Source organism: Plectropomus leopardus, chromosome 9 (genome assembly GCF_026936395.1).
Source record: "Plectropomus leopardus strain MGB_pleo_1.0 chromosome 9, ASM2693639v1, whole genome shotgun sequence".
In the NCBI taxonomy this organism is placed as follows: Eukaryota; Metazoa; Chordata; class Actinopteri; order Perciformes; family Serranidae; genus Plectropomus; species Plectropomus leopardus.
Genome location: NC_142184.1, coordinates 4,294,860 through 4,317,810, shown reverse-complemented (window position 1 = coordinate 4,317,810; position 22,951 = coordinate 4,294,860). Strand labels below are relative to the sequence as shown.

The window sequence follows — 22,951 nt, the reverse complement described above, 5'->3', positions numbered from 1 at the left end:
ATTGTTATTTTTCATCATTGCTAGAGATGCAGCTCATACAAGTATTTCACTCTCACTGTTATTTTAAGAAGCTACAAATAATATTCAGCCTGAAAATCTGGAAATCACAGCTGCAGTACAGTTGTTGTTATGAAGGCGATGCACCGTCTCGTCTAGTTGCGTTGGTGTGACGTAACAGGTTTTTAAGTAACACAGCAGAGGAGCCCTGCTTCATTTGAAGCCGAAAACACTGATCATTTCACGACCGTCTTCAGCTCCAGTCTGTGATGTATGACGCCGCGCGGAGGATGCGCAGCCATCGGCCACTATCGGAGCCAAATACTGCCGATAACGATAGTTTCTAAAATGTCCTATCTGCACCAATTAACCAGCCAAACCGATAAATCATTCGACTTCTAGTTTTTCAGGTTTATTCAGATAAAGAAAGAGAAAAATTCTCAACCCTTAAACACTTGTATTCCTGTGTTTATCATAAATATTCAGTCACAAATTATGACTGAATCTTAATTTTAAACTTGTAAAAACAAAACAAAACATACAAATAAAAGCAAACAAGCCTTTTGGCCAAGTGCAATGAACAAAAACAAAAATACAAAAAAAGGCCCATACATCAATCTTGATAACAAATACTCAAGCCACTGAAACTTAAATATCACATATTTGAACAGGAGTACACACGTATTTATTCATGCCCCTAAATATACATTCAAATTCTACGTAAACGACTTCCCAAATTTTCCATAAAACCTGCTACGATATGGACAACTATCCAATACAATTATAAAGACACACTTTCTCTGGACAGCAAAGGTACAAAGAATTGTAATCTGAAAGTAACTAAAGTTGCCACACAAATGTAATGCAGTAAAAAAGTAAAATATCTAGTATAGCGCAGCTTAAACTGGAAATACTCAAGTAAATTTGTACTTTAGTGCAGATGCTCGCCACCATCTGGCTGTGACCTTCAGAAGCAAACGTGGCCGCTCAGGATCAAATGCTTTAATGTCATATATATCACCGAGCACCGCGTCCAAGTCTCTCTGTTCATGTGCCACCGTTCCTCATAAATGCCATTTTACTCATGTGTCACACAGCAGCTCAGAGTCAGACGAGATCCTCTCGATCCTCCGTCTACCCTTTTTTGTTTTTTTACATTCTTTCCTGCTCGTCCTTTTTCCTGCACATGTGTAACTTAGTTCAAAAATCCTTTGCATGTCTTTACTGGTTCGATAAAGGTCAGATTCTCTGTTAAATTACACCAGTTTCTTCAAATTATTTAACATCTTGACAGTTTTATTACAAGATGATTAACTGTGACTCTCAGAGTTTAGGTGACTGAATGAGTGTGATGAGCAGGCTGCATTTACATTTTTTTGTACTCTTTACATGAGTGGGCATATGAACAACACATAAACCCAAAAAAGAGCAGGAATGCAGTTGTAATTGTGAGTTCACTGCTTTGTGGTTTCACGCCTGAATGAACAGAGTCCAGAAAGAGCTCGGGGAGTTTTTAGGCTAAATCTCTCTCTTTTTTCCCTGAGTCTATATGTCAAACATGTTTATTTTCAGCACTGCAGGAATAAAACTAAGTACTATTTCCTCAAGCACAGCACTTAACTGGGCTACAAATTCAAAGTAATTGTACTTTGGGTATTTCCATTTTATACTTCTACTCCTCTGCATTTCATTTTACTTCTTATTGCACTGTAGTCTGCATCTTTAGTTAGTTTTCACATTAATTTTTTAATCCTCTTCCTGTCCAGTGAGAACCATGTAACTCTGGATGTGTTGGCTTTGAATGTTTGTGATAAACTGAAGGACGATATGTTGACAAATTCTCCTTCTTCTTCAGATAAACACTTTTAAAACCCTCTTGGATAAACTGCAAACTTCATCATCACAACTATAAACAGAGCTTTATTTAGACACCGTGAAAAGTTGACATTTTTTAGAGATTTGTGGTTCTCTCAGGACAGCCACGCTGCAAACATACCACCACCCGATGTCATTTATAGATTTAAAGTAGTTAAGAACACCTTGATGGAATTTTTTTCAAATTTGGCACAAACGTCCACTTGGACTAAACGATGAGCTGATTAGAATTTGGTGTTAAAGGTCAAGGTCACTATGACCTTGCATCCATTTCATTCTTTTGAACACGATTTCTGAAGATGACCTGGAGGGAGTTTCCTCAAATTTGGCACAAACGTCCACTTGGACTCAAGGATGAAATGATTAGATTTTGGTAGTCTTTTCCTGCCATGACCGCGTCCACGTACTCCTCCTCCTCTTCTTCAGATTTTTTGACACATAAATGCCACTACAGCGAGGGTTTGTTTATAGTTTTCTGTTACCACAGCGGCGTCGATGGACGGCGCACGCTGATTACTTTTTGATCTTGCGTATTGACATCGATGGACGCACATGGTAGCCTTAGATTCAGTAGGCGTTGTCTTTGTACAGTCTGCAGGCATCAAACCTGATGTTGTACCCAAGTTTGTTAACGAGATTACAGAAATCTCACAGTCTGCAGGAGGCTTAAGAAGTGAAGTTCAAGAGAGCAAAATCTGAACCTTTTCATAAGAGAGGGTGAGATGTCGTGACAAGTGATTACCGGTTGATCCAGTAACATGCTGGTGCATGATTTGTTGCTTAAAACACTAATCAAGGACAGACAGAGTTTTTTTGTTTTTTTCTCTCTTAAATGTCACAGAGTTAACACAACACAGCAGCGGGCAGCTTCTTCCTCACTCTATAAAAACTCTCTCACATCTCCAAGGTCTTTGTCAGGTGAGAACTTTATGTTAAAATATAAAATGCTGAAATCACATCGCGATCGTGTGGCTCATGTGAGCGATGCAGACCGCAGCCCCTCGTAAAGCTTAAGGTCACGTTTAGACGGGAATGGCTCTACTGAAAATGGAAAAGTCTTTTGTTTGAGTTTTAAAAATCAAAGTGTTTATCCGAAGGTTTGGCTCAGTGAATAAATCAGGCGGTTAGTGTGCCTGGATGCTGGTTGGAGTCTTATCTCGGACAGGTGACATTTGAATTTGAGGGGCGCCTGGTGGCTCAGTGGTTAGAGCGGGCGCCCCATGTTTGGAGACTCTGTCATCGCTGAAGGGGCCACGGGTTCGATTGCAGCCTTGGCCCTTTGCTGTCACCCACCCCCTCTCTCTCTCTCCTCCTTTCACACTCGTGCTGTCCTGTCAATTAAAGGCAAAAACGCCCTAAAAAATTTTTTTTTTAAAAAAGTGTGAAAAGGATCCTCCTGTACATGGGTCCAAAAAAACCAACCAGAAACGCCGTGGTATGCACGCCGGGCTAGTAGTTGGTGTAACACAAAGCGCAACTGTGACGTCGCCGTTCCCACATGAACGCCGCATTGCCGATTTACAGCGACAGAAAAGGTGGTGGGTTTTTTATTAGAAAATTACACTCTTGAACCCGGCTTCAAAAGTCCCCCAAATACCGTTGCCACGTCAACGAGTAGCCTAAACTTAGTAGCCTAAGTTTAACGTTTCGTGCAAGAACCATTGCTGTGTAAACAGCCTCTCAGTCTCCATTAAGAAAAGATGTTTCATATCTGACAGTCTGGAGGAGATGAGTGGTTCTTTCAGGAAGGTGAGGGCCAGAGGTGGACAGAGACAGACAGTGAAAAGTGGACAAAAGTTTAGTGGGACAAAGGTGAGAGGACAGAGACTATCTGTAGATCAAAGGTGAGAGAAGTCAGAGAGTTCAACGGCACACCGGGAGAAAAACAGATCAATACTGGGAGTTCAACCAGTCTCCTGTTCTGACCTAAAAAACTCAGCGTTCCCTTGTCTTTCACATCGTGGACGTCACGACGTCACGTTGGCTCCGTTCGGAGGAGATGACTCAATCTGTGATGACGCAGACAAACAGCACACTGAGTTTTGTGGTGACATTTGTAAAAGTTACAGAGGTAAACACACTGAACACAGTAACCTGCATGCTTTTTGAGCATGACAGATTTTTAGATTACTGATGGATAATTTCTGTTTCATTTGTTTAACTAATCCAAAATTCGGTAAAACCTCAGCGATAAATGTCCAGTTCTGTGGCACCAGGTTTTTACCAAATATCTTGCACAAACAGCAGCATGTTTTCTTTCTCCTGGTAATATCAGAAAATTCGAACCATAACCAATAAAAACAGCTGTTTAAAGTAAAAGCAATGATTTGAATTTGAATTTCCAGAATTAAAATGAAGAAGATAATGGCATACTTTAATAAAATAAAGCCTGTGGGACAGAGGTGGTGGACGATAGAGAGCTGCAGAGATGACGAATGTTTGTAGGCCGACCTGGAAGTTAGCGTTGCCATGGTTCCCGAGACAAAAAGCCAGTGGGATTTTTCCACTGGATTTTGAATTATTTAAAAAATAAGATCAGTGGCCAGCAAAAGTTTATGACACTTTCACGTTCTGTTCAGAAAGATAATCTTCAGTCAAAGTAATGTGCAGAAATGAAAAGCTAAAGTTATAAACTATCTACACTGTAAAACCATGTTTAGTACGATGATGTTCTGTAATCTCATTTAGCCACGTTTACAAACTAAAGGCCTACAAATTCATGAGTGGGGTCTTTACTGATGAATTTTATGAACAAAGCGTAAAAATGTTTTAATCTGTGGTAACCACAGATCGTGTTTCAGGCATCTAAATAAAATGCTTTAAAAAAATACATTGACTTGGACACAAGGGAAGAAAAATGCAACGTAAAAAATAAAAACAGAAGAGATTAAACAAACAGACAAAAAAACAAAAAAAAGTCATATTTACAGACAATTAAAACGTAAAGAAATGGTCAAACACATGGTGACTTGGTTCAAAAAGGAGTGAGAAGTACAGAAATACATTTAATCCCACCCCTTCATAAGTCATTCGAATTTTAATTAACCATCTTCCTTATTAATTTAAACCTATACTCCAATTAATTAAACATATGTGCATACGCCGACATATTCATAATCAAATATTTAAAATTTAGTAACTAATAAATGAACAGTAATCCTCGTAAACACCTCGTGATTATCAAACCCGTCTTCATCTCTGAAAATCATGTTTTTATACATTATTTGAAATTGGTGTATTTTTGGACACTTTTAGCTTCACATTAAAACTGTTTCATAGTTTCACTCCACAGATTAATAAACGCAAACTTTTCTGGTACGAACACTGTAAGTTTTGTAATTAAATTTTCCCCTTAAATTAGAACCTTTCTCTCCATCACTTATGATTATTGAATATCTCCTGGTAGAAGGGTATTATTATTATTTTTATTATTATTATCATTATTATTAACATTTATGCCGTTTGAAATTCCACTAAATCTGTAGATTTTAATAGTTTTGACCGTCAGAATTAGTAACAGTCAGCGCAGGACGCACAGAGCTGGCGGCTCTGACCCAACGTGACCCTGAAGACGAAGCTGGCTCCTGAACACGCCTGACTGGATGATGTGAGTCCTCTGCAGAAAACACAATCTCTCACATCATGTTCATTTTGTAAAGGAGACACTCCAAAGAACCCTTAAATACATAAATTAAATTAAATATCCAGGGAAAACCCTGATGTATTTGAGGATCTCCTCAGTTTTCATCATCATTGCGTAACATTTTAATTTGTCCAAAAACCTGCAAAACTAACAACAGTCCCCTCAGCCTCATCTGTGTTAATGACCATGGTAAATATTGTACTTGCAAAACTCAGCGTGTTACTGTTATCATTGTGCGAGTGTTGGTGTGCTGCTGAAGTCAGCATTTCACCCGAAGCACCGCGGTGTCGTCAGTGTGTGCAGCCTCAAAGAGCTGCAGACTGTAATTACTGTAATTATTAGGAGCCAAAATAATGATGATAATAATGATAATAAGTGCAAACATCCTCACACAGGACAAGAAATACACTTTATTCAAAACCAACATGGCTCATTTTATCACAATGAAAGAGATTAACACGTTTTATTGCTCTGATGACCCTGAACACACACATCGCCCAGTGTGCATGTGTGTGTTTTGTGTGTCTGAAGGAAATCCAGTCTCAAATAGACTTAAGCAAATGTTCAAACACGCTGCACCTGAAATGGGCGTCGCCCTGAGAAGACAAACAGACAACATCAGCAAAAAGAGGCAGACAGGAAAGACGTGCACCGACGGAGGGATCTTATCTGTGTGCGTCGGTTACTTTGATGAAAGCGTTTGTGCGGCGACACCGTGGACTCTGCACACGGGCAGTTTTTATGGGCTCAAAGTTTCTCCGGCTGTCGTAAACATGCTGACTATGGGGTCGTTGTTCTCAGGGTGCTAAAATGACCGAGATCCTCCAAAGTGCAGAGAGGAGCTCGAAGAGATCATCATGGACACACAAACGCTGTTTTCGCTCCCAGCAGGCATCCCCAGTGCCCCGAAAATCTCCCGCTGAACCGTCTCCAAAACAAAATCTGTTTCCCATTCTCAGTTTTTCCCTGTAACTGTTCCCATCCCCCTCACACGGGCTGTTTCTCTCTTTTAAAAGCCTCCCCCTCATGTCTTTGTCCCCCCCTCTGAGACGAAGCAGCAAACGGGAGTGTGTGTCTGAATGTCCCTCAAACAGTTTATTGTCTCAGTGAGGCCTGTGGACACAGAGAGACACCCGGTAAACAAACAGTCTCGGACGTCCTGCGTGTTGCAGGATACGAGGTCAGATAAATATTGGGGAGAAATCGGACCCCTGGTGGCAGTGAGTCCAACAGAAGCCCCTCAGAGCTAAAAACGCTGCTGAAAAGTACATTTACTCAAGTACTTGATGTACTTGTACTCTACCTCAGTCTTGTCTTTTCATGACGCTTTTTACTTACAACTTTTTACTTTTTAACTACAGCTCACTACTCCACTCAGAGCAAAATGTTGTACTTTTTACTTCAGTACAGTTTTAATCACTACTCACTCAACAAATTGAGACTTTTGCACGCAAATTGTTTTAATATTTTAAATTAAACTACTCGAACGTTCATACAAATCCAGCTGAAATGATTCGTCGTATGACAAAAAAAATCATCAGCAACTATGTTGATCGTTCAAGTCATTTTTCAAACAAAGATCTTCATGGTTTCAGCTTCACAAATATGACAGTTTTGTTGTTTTTCCTTTCAGTTATTTTAGTCTATTTTTGATAAATTAGACTGTTAATTGGACAAAACAAACACTGTGAAGGCGTAACTTCGGGCTCTCTGTAAGTGTCATGACAGTTCTCACGATTTTTTATTTTTTTTTAGATTTTTTTAACAAACATTCAGTCTATTGATTCACAAAATAATGAGCAGATTAATCAAAATAATCATTAGTTGCAGAACCATACAAAATAGCAAAAAATGACCTCCACTGCAACCGTCTACATAATAGTGACACTTTCTGCATAAAAATACTTTTACTTTTAAAACACTACATTTTCCTGATTGCAAACATTTTTTTAAAGTAATACTTCATAATGACTATTATATGTATGTGTATCAATAACTCTTTTACCTGGAATTTATGAATAAAACATTGTCTTTTCTCACATGCGTATATATATATATATAAATGCCAAAAAAAAACATTTTTCATAAATTGGATTAAACAGGGTCCAACAGCAAAACTAAATCAAAACACTTGATTCTCACTCTCACACAACTTGTACAGTATCTTCCAGGTCTCAGGTACTTTTCTTAGTACTTCTAAACACAGATTTATGCTAAAATGTTACGGTATTGCCTACGAGTATCGTGCCCTGAGCGTGCCTGAGCACGCACACGCCTGTAAGCTTCAGCAGAGTTCAGATGCTCAGGCTCGACACTCAGCCCTGCATCATGACACTGTTTGCACTCTTGTTTTACATGGTAACGTGTAGTAAAAATACACATTTGTGAAGTTCAGCATACGACTGGATAAATGAGACTTGGATTACACTGCACGAGGTGTGTGAGAATTTGAAAATGGATGTTTTGATATAGTATTGCTGCAGTTAAACGCAGCCCCGTTTACTCTGATTCATGCAGAATATTCACGTTTTTTAGATTCTCCGGTCACCGTGGAGGCATGTTCGAAACAGTTTTCCTCATGAATTCAAGATGACACCAACTGATATACAGGTGATTATTTTGTGGGTGAAGTATTCCTTTAGGCAACATTTTTAATGCAGGACTTTTACTTGTCCTGGAGTATTTTAACAGAAGGCTCATTTACATTAACCCTCAAAATGCCCAAATCGAAACACGCCAATTTTGAAAAAACTCCCATTTATTGCAAAAAAGTCTTTACGCTCGCATGAGGTGGTATTTAAGGCAATTTGAAAAAGCCATATTTTGCAAAACTGCAGTGGAAACACTTTTTGGGCTTCTGTAGATGATGCTATGGCTACGTGCTTGTCAGCAGGAAGTGGCTCCCTCATGATGCAGCAGGTTAGCTGTTATTGCGTCACATATCTCTAAAAAAGTTGAGCAGATCATTATCAGGTTTTGAATCCACAGTTCCTCTGTGAAATCGTGGACTGTCAGCTCCCAGAAATCCCTCATCCGTGGCCGCTCCCACTTATAAGGGGCTCACCTTTCCATTTCCGATCTCATAACACGCCTACATCGCCTTCGATTGGAAATAATGACGGCTCGTGCGGTGGCTGCAATAGAAATAAACCTGCTAATGTTTCGAACATCCATCGCCATGGTTACTGGAACGTTATAGCCAGAGGAGAAGCAGAACGTCACTCAGTGGAAACACAGTCATCTCACAACATTTCGTAAATATTGCCTAAATTTCGCACATATCTGTGATGGAGCCCCCCTCCACTTTCTGAGCTAAATCACAGATATCTCAGAGGTCCAGTCCTGATTGGGGACATTTGGGACAGCCCAAACTTCTCACAGACAGACAAAAGTGTCTTCTCTCCCTCATTTCACTCATCTAAACTCTGCTGCTGGTGGCCCTTTTCTTCTTCCTCCTCCTCATTAGCAGAAACAAACTGAATTTTCCAATTAGGGGCTGTCACATCGCTGTGCCAAAGGCATCCTCACAGGCTGTCAGCTGGAAACATTTGACAGAAGATTGTTGATGGTTGCAGTAAATCAGACAAAAGCACATTAAAGAGGTGGAGCCGTTCCAGAGTTCCCGAGTTCAGAGCGAAGAGGTCATCTTTTTCGGAGAGTATCGCAGGTCTCGCAGAGGCAGATCTGACTGCATTAACTGTAACGGGTTAAAAAGCATGTGGTTTTTCTTTTTTAAGTGGAGGATGAGGAATTTTAATTCAATGAACTGAGCTTCAGCTTGAGCGTGGCTCATTGTGTGCTGTGGCAGTGCACTGCATGGACCACGACACTAGAAAAAATAACATACAAGCACAAAAAAACCCAAAACAGCTTTTACACGTATATTTTTGTGCAATTGTTTTTTTTTTTTAATCAGCACACATATCTTTTGCTCTGCTTGAGATTTCAGCAGCAGATATTAGTGATAAAAAGGATCAGAGAGCAGGATGCAGAAGAGGGCGTCGCTCATCTGTTATGAAGTCTTCAAACCTCGTTTGATTTAACCCTTTGAAACCTGGATCGACATCAGTTTTCTGGTGCTGTTTCAGGAGCCTTTTACAAGCATTTCAACCATTAAAATGTGAGCAGATTGGTTTGATTTCTTTCAAAAAATATGAGCAACTTGGCATGAAATGTTCTGGAAATTGCAAAGAAATTATCGAAAGGTGACAAGAAAATTACCTGAAAATTAGTTTTTTGTTATTTTTAAAAAGCATGAGAGAGAGAATCATTAGAAAATGTTCAAATAGAGAAAAAACATCAAGAAAACTAAATTTATAATTATATATATAAAATAAGGTTACAGAAAAAAATAACAAAATGTATTTATTATCATTATTTATGGGTTTTTTTTCAAGGTCATTTTATTTTATTTTTTGTAGCAGGATTTAGGGTCAAGTTTAATTTCATTTTTTCATAAACCACATCTAAGAAAAATGAAAAATAAAACTACCTTTTACCTCTACCTTTCTTTTTATTGTTTTTTTAATCGATTTTCTTGTAACCTTTTACTAATTTATTGCTAATTTTGGGCCTTCTTTCCATGTTTTTGAAAGAAATCAAGCTAATTTGTTCAGGTTTCAAAGGGTTAACTGTCACACTCTGTCTTTCTCTGCACCCGGCTTTCTCATCCTCTCAGTTTGTGCACTCTGCACAGATGAAGAGGGAGGATTTCAACACAATATTTTTGGCAATGTTGCGTGCGGGCGTGGACACAATAAGCGATAGATCTGTACAATACAGTGCAATTAAACAACATAGCCCTGCAAAGAAATACTGCCTTTTGAAGATTATAAAGTTTACCAACACTGACTCTATGTGTGTGTGTGTGTGTGTGTGTGTGTGTGTGTGTGTGTGTGTGTGTGTGTGTGTGTCATGTTCATTTCAGTCATTGTACTGAACTGGATTTTATTGTTGTAGTGTTACGTTCCTCCTCACTTCCTGACACCTTTTAATGCTTCTCTTTTTATTGTTCCACATCTAGATTCAGACACGCTGGTGACACAGACTCTTGAGGCTGATATACTTTGGAAAGATTTAACATGACGGCAGAATGTATTGTTTCTTCATAAGAGATGTTGCACCCATACATCAGTAACTAACTAATGTAAATTAGTAAGAAAACAATCAAATAAAAGCTAAATGATGTGCCATACAAGAGGCCTTTTTTAGACGACTCTCCCCTGACTCAGTGAGCTTTAGTGCTGCTTTTCAAAGCAATATTCATTTAAATGTGGGGAAATTTTAATGTTTTGTGGTGTAAATGTCTTGCCTTTTATTGCATTTTCTGTTACCAGTGATGTAATGTAACAGAGTAATAATACTTTGTTACAGTACTTATGTTGCAGAACAAAACGTCTAAATATCTTTAGCCTGTGTTAACCAGAGACCTTATTTAAGGCGTTTTACCGAAAACCCATTAGAAGAGACTTTGAGGCGAGGGAACCGGAAGTGCAAAAAAGGCGAATGGACTTCAGTGTTTTAGGACTCATGACTTCAACACTCTGTTTCCCCGAAGCATCTTAGTTACTTTCTACAAAGTAAGGAAGGAAAAACTGGATTTTGTTCTTTAAATCGTTTAATTTTTTGAAACTTGGAGTAACGTCACTTTTCTTGTGCTGCAATAAAATGTTTTCACAAATATTTAACCCTTTGAATTGAGCTAGTTGGTGCGATTTCTTATAAAAACATGTAAAAAGAGGCACCAAGCAAACAAAGATATTTGCATATTTGGAAAATTATTTTTTAAAAAGCTGTGGAAAAAATTCCAGTATCATAATTACATGTGTAAAATTATTTTACAGAATTATTATTACTACTTTTTAAGCACTTCTTTCAGGTCTATAAAAAATGTTTTTTTTTCTTTTTTTACTGTCAGGTAACTTTTTTTTTTGTTTTGCAGGTACTTTTAAAAAATGTCGGGTTTTTTGCAAATTGTTTGGTCATTTCATCTTAAATTTCTTATCACCCTTCCTCCCACGTTTTTAAAAGAAATCAACCTAATTTGCTCAGGTGCCAAAGGGTTACTTTTTTTAAAAAAAAGACCTAGTTTTTCTTCAAGTGTAATATACGCTTCATTTTTAAGATGGTGTATGTTACGAAGTAAACGTCATAATTCTCGTGAGTCTGACTGCGCATTTTTAAAAAAAATTTATTACCAGCATTAACTTGTACTTTTTCTTTCAATACTTAATTACATTGAATATAATACAGTTACTTTTGATACTTAAGTACAGTAAATATCAGATACTTTAAGACTTCACGTATAATATTGCTATTACTACCCAAGTAATATTCTAAATATTTTTACTGGTTATATAGCTGTACTTTTACTCAAGTGTGGCTTTCAGGTACTTCATCCAACACTGGTGGTAATCTCCGAAAAAGACGGTTAACCGTTGACATCTTTATTCTAGATGCTTTTATTCAAGTACCAGCACCTTGCAGGGGTCACTTAGTCATTCAGAAGAAAACCAAAGAAGTGGTGGGGGAGTGATGAGAAAGATTAACAAGAATTTTGTGGTTAAAAAGAAAAAAGACACAAAGTACACATCTGGGTCACATTTATTTTTTTTTAGCTTATTTCTTGGACCTGTTTTCTATTATTTTCACGACCACGCTCTGAAATGCCACATAAAAACGACAATGTTATGATATAATTTAAAAAATGGTCCATCTTGTGAAAACTACAAATGATGCCCTCAAAAATAAAGCGGAGCTAAATCAAAATCTCTAACAATAGAAGCTGAATTTGACAGCTCTGCAAAGGTATCGCAGGGCCCTTACAGTGGATTGCGTGATACTGTACAACTGACTTCCTATCAGGTGGTGATTATCTGCTTCCTGATAGTAACTCTTAGCTACAGTTTTTGAGTAGATTACATCCTTTCTTCAAATGATCATGTGGAGGCTAAGTTAAGAGTTTAAATGCAGGACTTTTACTTTGGTGGGTTTAATTTAATGTGTGTTCTGTTTGAAGTCATTGCTAAAGGCAGTAAAGCATAAAGTACATTTTTACCTGTTATTTTACATTTTGGTACAGCAGTAGATTTAACCATTATGATTAATAGTGTGCAGTAGTTTTTTTTTATTTTCCATTTTATGTTCTATATTTATCAGAGGCGGGGGAAGCTGGGGTGTGACTTTGTTTTTGTTTTATACTCTCCCCGGAGCTACAAATATTTTTTCCTTGAGCTTCCTTGAGTTACTTGTGGAAAATGCAAGACCCTCCTTTCACAATAAATAAGTAATTCGATTTTTAAAATGTACCTTTTGATGTTTGAAAGTTAAAAGTTGAAAACAAAACTCAAAACTCAAATGTTAAGAGACATATAGAATAAAGGGATTTGGATAAAATATCACTATTTTAATCTTAGATGTGGATGGGTTTTTTTTTTGACCCAAGGGTTTGTCCCACATAATATGTTCAACGACCGTTGGGAATTTGAAAATCCAACAACAATTCAGTTTTTGCAGTTTCTGGCTGCTTTTATTGTCATTCCAGCCATGCAATGCATGAGAAGAACAAAATAAAGTACTCAGATCTCAGTGTTCATTAAATAATAACATTATAATGAAAAAAACAACAACAATGGGTTGGCAAATAAGTAATTAAATAAATATATAAACTTATAAATAAACAAATATATAAAGTGAGCAGTGCAGTATGTAAAAATCCAAAAAATTAAAAAAAAAACTTGTGAAAGTACCCAGAGGAATATAAAATATAGAATGTTATATAACATATGATTAAAATATAAAATCAAAATAAAAGTCCCTGTTTAAAGTAGCAGCAGTCTAAGATCCAAAAGTTAGTTTGTGGCATCATTTTGACATTTTTTAAACATGCCCTCCAAAACAGGTGTTTTTTCTCATTAAAAATAAATAAATAAATAAATAGAATTCGTAATAATAAAGCCATTTAAAGTTTTATTCCCCTCCCCTGAGCCAAATGTAAACAAAAAAACTCCCTCCCATGTCCTTTAAAAAAATATTTGACATGCCTCCTTCTTTTTGCACCACCCCTCATAAATAACGAACGGTCCCTAATGAAACAGGAAAATTGGTGCTGCCAGAAATTCTTCACATCTGGACAATGCCAAAATAAATGCGCAACAATTTCCGAGCAAAAGATACGAGCGCGTCACCTCCCATCGATTACGCAGCGCGCGCGCCTCTCCCCCACCTTTCTCCCCACACGTGCGTTTTATCAGATTCCTCTGCTGCCGCTCGCGCTCTTATACGCATGCGCTGGTCGTAGTGTCATCATCACCATCCCAGAAGTTGCTCAGTCTGTGGTACCCCGAGCTGCTGCCGGAGCAACGCGTGGCCATTGTCAGGAGCAAGGACACCCCGGGACACTCACAGCCGGACCGAGCCTCACCGGACCCCGCCGAACCCCCCGAGCACACCCCGGTGAGTGAACCGCCGCGCGGCGGACTTTCCCGTCGACACAAAGAGGCTGCTGGTGAATAAAAGGGCGCATTTTTCCTCCGTTCACACCTCAACTTGAGCTGAATGACGAGCTCCGGTTGTAAATTAGCTAGCTGCGCTGCTCCACATTAGCCCGGGCAGCTCCTCTCTGCTTCCGCGGTGGTTTTTTTGGTTCCTCTTCATAGCGACACATGAGTCACAGTCACCGGCTTCACAGGGCAGTTTTCAGGCCGCGGTACTTTCATTCACGGCTGGCGTGATGCTGCGTGGCGCTATTTTTACATTCACAGGCGGAGGCTGAGCGGTCCGCATCTGAGCGCCCCGGTGCTGCGCCGTTTGACAGCCCGTCGCTGCGGGTCACTCAGCCGGGTGGGCACGCAGCCAGCGCCGCCGGCTCGCAGGCACGAAGAGGAGAGACGGTCCCGAGCTTTGATTTCCACTTGCAGCGCGTTTACCCGCGGACTAATGTGTTATCTATTCTGCAGAGCGAGTTTCACATGCTGCTCTTTGTTTTTGAGGGTCAAAGCTCAATGCAGAGATCACACGGCAGCCACACGCGCTGCCTCCCTGCAGCCCCCATTGTCCTGAAATAATGTCAGAGCTCGTCGTCTGTTACACTGGTGGAAAGTAACTAAGTACATTTACTCAAGTACTGTACTTAAATACACGTTTTAGGGTACTTAAGTGATTCCATTTAATGCTACTTACTACTATACTACACCGTTAAAATTCAGAAGCAATTATTGTACTTTTTGTTCCACTACATGTATTTGAACCTTTTGCAACTTGAGCATATTGGCTTGATTTCTTTTAAAAAAACATGGGGAGAAGGCAATGACGGAAAAAAATGATGCAAAATCTTTTCAGACATTAGTCATAATAATAATAATAATAATTAATTTAAAAGAAAAAAAGAAATTAATTTAGACCTGGGAATAGTGCTAAAAAAATCTTTTTTTTTTTTTTTTTCTACATAATATTAAACATGTTAAAATGATAATTCTGAATATGGTTTGACACTTTAAAAAAAAATCTCTAGATCTACTAATTTCTTGCTATTTCTGAAAAATTTATCACCAAATGTCTATTGACTTTATTTCCTTAAAAACAACAAAAAAAAAAAAAAAAATATATATATATATATATATATATATATATATATATATATATATATATATATATATATATATATATATATATATATATATAAACACAGAGCAGCTCAGGCATGACATGACAAGATTGAAATATGAGAATAAAAAGACAAAGTAGAATACAATAACATAAAAATATTAAGCATTATGTCTCGTGATTTTTGGAAGAAATTGCGCTGAATTGCTCAGAGTTCAGCAGTTTTGACATCTGAAAGCAGCACAAAAAAAGTGATGTCTCTCCAGGTCTCAAAGTGTTAAAGATTTACTTACGACAGAGTTTCCACAGTCCTGGAAACCCTGGAAAAGTCATGGAATAACTGAAATCCTCAATGGTTTTGGGAATTTTGTTGTTTGTAATCACATGGTTATTACATAATCTTTTGTGGATAACCTTGCACATAAAGTAACAAAAATTCAAGTTTATTTTTTGTAGCTGCCGATGTGACGTAGCTCTGTCCTGCGTAGCTATGTGTCATCGTTTAACATCACGTACGTTTTTTCATCTTCTCCCTGCGTTAAGTCTTGAATAGCAGCTAGCTGGAATTAGGTTTGAACAGAGTTAAATCGAACATATTTGAATAATATCAGGCAAGTAGGGCCAGAAAAATAATGATGTAACTGTGTGATTAAACATGTAACGTCACGGATCCCAGAGTTTCCAAATAATGTCCCGCCAGTTTCACTTGTACCGCAGTTTTGAGATTGGGAAGTGACGTGCAGCACAGCGTGTTCGTCACTGACAGCACCAGCTGTACTTTGGTTTAAACTGGCTTCGTTTAGTTGTTCGATTTTTTTTTTTCTCCCCAAAACACATAAACCAACGGTCCAACCAAACTGTTGGCTGTCTCTCCTCTACTCTGGGAAGCTATGGGTTGAATATGTTCATGGAAATTTTTGTTATTGGTCCTTAGAAGTCATGGAAAAGTTTTGAAATTTTTTTCATAGAAATATGTGGTAACCCACAAGTATTTAAACCTTTTGAACCTCAAGCAAATTGGTATAATTTCATTCAAAAATGGGAAAAAAGGCAACAAACAACTTGACAAGAAAATTCCCACATTTTGCAAGAAATGAGGACATTTAGAAGAATTACATATTTAATATTATTTTACAGAATTAGTAGAATTTTTTTGGCACTTTTCCCAGGTCATTTCTTTGTCTTATTTTTTCTTTAAAAAAACAAAAAACAAATTATTATTATAATTTTGAATTTTCAGGAAATTTTCTGTTCTTTTTACTAATTTCTTGCTAAATTTTGGGTCATTTCTTCTTTCATTGCTCATTGCCTTCTGCCCATGTTTTTGAAAGAAATCACTATTACATCAATAATTAAAATCCAATCAATTGTATACATTATTAAGCTCAATGAGTACATTTACTTTTGGCACTCTAAGTACATGTTGATGCTAATACATTTGTAAAGTTGTGAATGCAGGGCTTTTACTTGAAACAGAGTATTACTTCACTGGTACTTCTGAGTACTTCCACCCATGATCTATTGATAATATGCCGGTGGTATTGTGTAAATGAGTGATTGCGATGGTGGCCTGTAGAGAGCGCGACGCAGGATTCAAACACTCTTCCTGCTGCTGTTTCCTCTGGTGAGTGCATGAGTGGTGTCGTCCTCTGAACTCTGACCTCTCTGGAGGACTTGGCTGGTTCCCTCTGGGTGTCGGTAAAACATCACTCCTAGATGGAAAAGTAGTTAAATAAATGTTTTGAATGTGTTTTGGGACTTAGACATCTGCTCTAAGTGTATTGCGTAATAGACTTTTAAAAGGTTTCCCATTACTGCTCTCACAAATTGGCTCATCAGGTTATAGCTGCTGCTTCAAAACTCACTTATCCAGTTTTGGTTTTCTTGTGCCTGTTTTGGCACCCAAACATGGCAGTAGCAGGAAATTTGCCTCCATTGTGCAATCTTAATTATAATGCATGATCTTTATTGGTAACAGGGAAAGCTCAAACGCTTCTTGGCACATACTTGAATTTCTATTGCCCTGTCGCTTTCCCAGCTTACTACTGGTGTGGGTGAGTGTTGGCAGATAAATGTAGGAAGTTTTGGATCATGTGGACTGTATTTTGACATTTGAGGTGCATCAGTGAATGAGAAGAGAGAGGTGGTGTGTAGATTTTTGAGCTAATGTGAGAGATTCGGCAGAAAATCAGGCTAATAAATGAGGAATGTTGGTTGGGCCTGAGGCCTAGAGAAAGGGACAGCAAATGAGTGGAGACATGTCGGTGCTGTGTGTGTGTGTGTGTGTGTGTGTGTGTGTGTGTGTGTGTGTGTGTGTGTGTGTGTGTGTGTGTGTGAGTGAGAAAGGACGCTTGGTAATGATTAAGAGGGAAAGCCACAAGTTGAACCAGATGTTGGGCCAGCTCATGTCTGAAGCTGTCCGTCTCTGCTGCGTCTCATTCGTCCGTAGGGTTTTCTAAATCCCAAGTTTAAGCAGCCACTTTTCACCACATCACATCATTTTTGATCTGGGTTTGGGAAAGAAAGGAAAGAGTCCTGAAATCCTTGTTTTTACCTGATATATTGACCGCTTGTTGTCTGTTGTGGGGAGGGGCTGGTTCACATGTTTGTCAAAATGTGGAAAATTTAAGGGATACTTTGCAGATTTTCAACCAGCTTTGTATCAAACCAATGTGGGTAGTATGTGTAAATAATCTGTGGTGAACTTCCCTTCATCTAACTAGTAAAACTCTTCCAGATGATGCAGATTGGTGCAAAGTGTCATCCGGCGGGGTGACACTTTGCACCCTAAACATGCTGCGGGGGAGAATTGCTTTATTGACGGAAGTATGTCCGATCACGCCACAGCAGGAGATATGTCTTCTGTCAGCTAGTTTATATAGACCTATAGTATTTATACAGTCTACATTGACCAAATCACAATCATAACTGTGTATTTACAATAACTTTGGTGTAGAAAACCGCCGTGTTACGTACATATAATCAAATGGAGCTGAGTAAAATCTGCCTTCATTGATTAGTTTTAAGCCACTTACAACAATAAGTCAGTTTAGCCTACGCTATATTAAGAGTATTTAACCTCTTTACCATGCCGTAAGAAAACCCTGAAATCTGATCAAAACGGTAAAACTCTGCAGTGCTGATTGAATAGATGATATTAGATTCAGAAAAGATTATTTTACTGCACTCATCATTTCTCACCTAAAATCTTAGAAACACATTTTAGTGCCGCGTTTAGCTGTAATAGTGAGAGTTTGTGAGGGGGACAGTCACATTTTTCCAGGCCTGGGAAAGTCATGGAATAAGTTAAAGAAAAGAAATCATTAAAAGTTTTGGAAAAGTCATGGAATTTTGTTGTTTGTGAATGAAATTAATCGTTAGAGTAATCTTCCATGGACAACCTTCCAGATCATTTAACAAAAATGACCAACTTTGAGCGGCTGGAAGAGATTGCTGTTTAATTAGTGAGTGTAGTAGGTGAAAAACTACTACATGAATCCACGTAACGGTTCTGTTTAGACACATTTTCCCAACACATTCAGTCATATATATATTTTCATGACATGCACACTTGCACAAGCCCTGATGTCCGCGAGCTCTTCACATGACCCCAGGGCAAAACTAACATTTAAATCTGTGTTACGTGGTGGTCTTTGAGCGGGTTTCTTCATGTGTGTGTGCATGTCACAGGCCATGCATAACTGCACATGTTTGAGCAAGCAAGGATGCACTGTACGACTGTTAGTGCACACATTCGGGGTCTTTGAGATAAGGATATTTGGGGCGACGCTGACATTGGTGAGGTTTAAGTGGTCATTAGTTCTGAGCTCACAAGTATTTCACAACCATTTAGCTGTAGGGAACATATTTGTAATGCTTGTTAATGGGACTTAAATGGTATCAGTGGTCTTCTTTGAGGCTCACTGGGCCAAACAGAATCTGTTATGTTCTGTAGTAATTCCTCATGTCTTTTATTAATGTATTTGTGTGTTTTATAGTTTAGTTTTAGGATATTTATTTGGATTTAGGATATTTCCCAGGGTCATGATGACTTGGAAATTTCTCTCACACACTCAGGGAAGGAATGATAAGTACCCTTGCTAACCCCCCGTCCTTCCTTCCCTTGTCCACTCGTCACAGGTTTTGTAGGCTTTGGGATTCCGGCTTTTGTGCACAACGTCGAGAATTTGGGACATCCAGCTGGCCAAACAGTATCTTTAATTATTCTGTGACAGTACATGTCCTGGTCTTGAACCCTCTGACGGTTGAGACAGTTGGTTATCCCAGAAACAGTAAAAAAATGAATAAAATAGTATAACCTCTAACATTTCATCTGCAGACACGATTTGATGTTCAAGAGTTTTCAGGTAACTCCGTCCCTTCAACACATTTTGGTGAAGGGAGCGTTTGTTAGTGCAGAATGAATGGCCTCATTGATAACTCCTTCAGGAGTTGTCCTGCTTTGCTTGTACACACACACACACACACACACACACACACACACACACACACACACACACACACACAGAAACACACACCTAACTAAACTCCAGCACAGAGCAGTGTGACCTCTGGGGAGATGGAAACATAAATCCAGCCATACTGGTAAAGCCTGCTTCCAGTTAAGTCCAGACCCTAAACTGAAAATCACATTCCTCCAGCGTCTTTTTTCCATTTTAAAAACTAGTGCAAATGATTTGGGTCTTCTCTCGTTGACGTACTAAACTCCCGAAAAGTTCATCACTGCTCCCGAGCCTGTCTGCTCTCACGCTGCATGTATACAGTTTGCAGTGATAACAGTGGCTTTTTTAAACAACGGCGTTCAGAGATTTAGAAAAGCAGGCCTCTCATTTCTAGCTGGCAACTGTTTTGATTTTGTTGGCTTAAGCGAAAACTGTCTCTATCAGATTTTATCAGCAGCCAGCCAGCGAGCTGATTAAGCAAACATTGGCTTCAGAAGTTTAATAACAACATTTGTCTCTGGCTCGCTTCATGATGTTTCCACTTGACTCATTTTAAGCAAGAATCCTTTAAAGGGGATCCTGATTATGCAATTCCACCACCACATACATAGTGGCCTGCTAACAGGTTGAGGCTCGAGCGGCATGTCCAGAAAAATGCCAGCATCCTCATGAGTTGAAGATCCATTTAGAAGAAAATGAAAAGAAATAAACAGCATTGTGTAGAGCTAATATTACAAGTTTGATAAGGAAAAATATGTTGGGAATTCGTGGACTATCACCTCCCAGAAATCCCTCATACGTGACTGGCAGCAATCCACTGCTAAAAGTACCTATTTCCAATTTTAAGTTTGTTGGCCCCTTACACAGAGTCAAATGGACAAACTTTCCATTGACATTGCATGGCAGTTCAATGTAGGCGGCAGTTTGATGCTGCTTGGTTCGTTGTCAGCGTAACCAATGATGGCGTTACTGGAGTATAAACTTCCCCAGATCTAATAAAGTAGTCAGTAATCAGTAATCATCAGTTGGAGACCCTTCAGTCAACCAAGATAGCTTCAGTTGAGCAGTCGTTTGTTCGTTTGTTTGATTGACTGATTATTTTTTTTTGTGTTTTTGCTGGTCATTGTGCTGAGCAGTTTATTCTGTGGAAATTTTGGTCCCCAGATTTTGCTGTGGAGTGAACGCTCTTGACTTTCACACTACTCTTTGGTACAAGGAGCTTTGGACACGCAGGCAGCGACACAGAGGAGGAGAGACCTTCTGCTTAGAAGTGGTAGATTTACAGCTCACAGTAACTTAATACGACACAGTCTCCGACTTTTGTTTGATATTGATTGTCGGTGAAAATGCTGTTGCACATTTCTGCTTCATTATTGGCACCATTAGCTTGTTTACGTTATAACACGATTGCCACTGTCGCGCTGGAGCTATTAAAACTGTTAGTTGTGTTGGTAACAAGCCTGTTGCCCAGATTTTTAACATTTGCATATTAAGATAGTGCAGGCAGACACACTGTTTAAACCATCTCTTGCAATGTTGCTCCTGTCTGTTTGGGTTTGGGAGGTTAGGAGAAAAGACACACCCTCCAAACTCCTCTAAACACAGACTTTCTTTCTGTCTGCAGCCTCGTGTACGCCTCTGCAGCACGTTGATTTAATCCAAAGCTTGACAAGCCTGCCATGCCGAGTTATATTTGCTAAGCTATGATTGAAGAATCGCTGTTGGTGGGATTGTCAGTTAAATTTAGGACCACAGAAAAAAAACTGTTGTGTTGAATGTCACATTGTCTTATCTTGTTCCGTTAATGCTGCTAAATTCAGACTCACTTTGAAACCTGGAACAAAGTATCTGGTTATGGTCCACCTCCCCTCCCCTATCCGCAGCCCCACGAGTTATTGAGAGAGCTGGTTCGTCCATGTGAGTTTAGACCTTGGACGACCTTTCTGTTCCCAAGTTCAGCGGCAACTCCTCTTCAGTCCCTGACGGGGTTGCATGTTGCTCAAATGGACAAATAGTCTGCAGGAGCTGGACAGGGAGGCGGTGTCCATCTGTGACGGGGTCATGTTTAAAGCTAAAATTCGATATTGAGTTGCTCTTTTAATTGGAATAATTTAGATGTTTTCTAATTGTTTAGTTGCTTTTACGTGGAGACAGTGAAAGTGTTTTTTGGTGGACATTTTTACATCATGTAAGCTTATGTAAGACCTTCAGCATCAGTTTGCCATGAATAATACAGAAGCACATCAGGATCCGTGCAGTTTGGCTCAGTCCGGTTTTGACTCCAACTCTCTCTTTGAGAAACATTTAACAGCTTTATTTCAGCATCATAACCCGAGTTATGACAGCGTGACGGATGCTGATCTGTTTTGGCACACCTTCCAGCACACATAAATGTAATAAGGGCTTGTAAAAACTTTACATGAAGAGCGGCACAAAGGCCTGTATGGGTGTGCTTGTGTGTTTGCCCTGTTTCGCTGTGTGACCTAAAATGAGGTCACATGAATGTGCGTGATCAGGCCACTGAGACCGCCAGCGAAGTTGCTTCTTTGGGCACAGTGAGCATGACGGAGGGAGGCATTTGAATATTGCGTTATCATCCAGCATCCTCTCTTTTTATGTGACTTTCTGTTAAATGCATGACGTTTTGGAAAATGTTTTTACAGTGTAGTTTTGCACATAGTTTTAGTGATTATGTTTTTGGTGCTTTTTTTTCTTCAGTCTGCCTTATTTGAGATATGGAAGTAACTGTGCAACCTTGGGAATCTAAAGGTTTATTTTGTATTCATGTTAGCGAAGTGTGGTCCTGAGTGTTTCTTGTCAGAAGTAAAGGAGGCGTTGCTACAACGTTACTCCTGTAGTCATCACATTCCTCCGTACAGGAAGGCCTGGAGCAGAGGTCAGAGGTCAGGTTAGCACTGATGTGTCCCTCACGACCACTTTGGGACTTGTTTTTGTCAGTAGATGTACTCTGAGCAGAGTTTTGAGATGGATAACAGCACAAAAAATAACAGATAAATATATTAAAAGTAATAAAACATTATCCCATCTAGCAAAACAATAAAACAGACTAAAATGTATATATAGTCAATAAAAAAATAGCTGAAGTTCAATTAAAAGCCAAACTAAAAAGTTAGGTCTTGAGTTTGCTTTTAAAAATATCATGTCCTGTCTTTCACCCTGTCTCTCTCACACACACACACACACACACACACACACACACACACACACACACACACACACACACACACACACACACACACACACACACACAAAATAAATTTCTCCCTTGTTCCCTGATGATGTGAATAAGTTGCTAAATATGTCTCTTGTTGCTTTAACATGGAGAGGGTCTGAAAAGCCTTCCTTAGAA

At 38.9% G+C, this 22,951-nt stretch overlaps 1 protein-coding gene and 1 long non-coding RNA gene across 2 annotated transcripts in view; both read left to right on the top strand.

Moving 5' to 3' along the window:
• LOC121946739 (uncharacterized) overlaps window positions 1-11,522 on the top strand; it is a 49,415-nt gene extending 37,893 nt beyond the window's left edge. Inside the window, exon 10 of the long non-coding RNA XR_006106038.2 lies at window positions 10,539-11,522. This is a non-coding gene — a long non-coding RNA (uncharacterized LOC121946739). The remainder of the gene's footprint in view (window positions 1-10,538) is intronic.
• Window positions 11,523-13,787: 2,265 nt separating this feature from the next.
• The window catches only part of LOC121947247 (monocarboxylate transporter 1-like), a 35,610-nt gene continuing 26,446 nt past the window's right edge, over window positions 13,788-22,951 (top strand). Inside the window, exon 1 of the mRNA XM_042492211.2 lies at window positions 13,788-13,969. The gene's annotated coding sequence lies outside the window, so the exon portion shown is untranslated. The remainder of the gene's footprint in view (window positions 13,970-22,951) is intronic.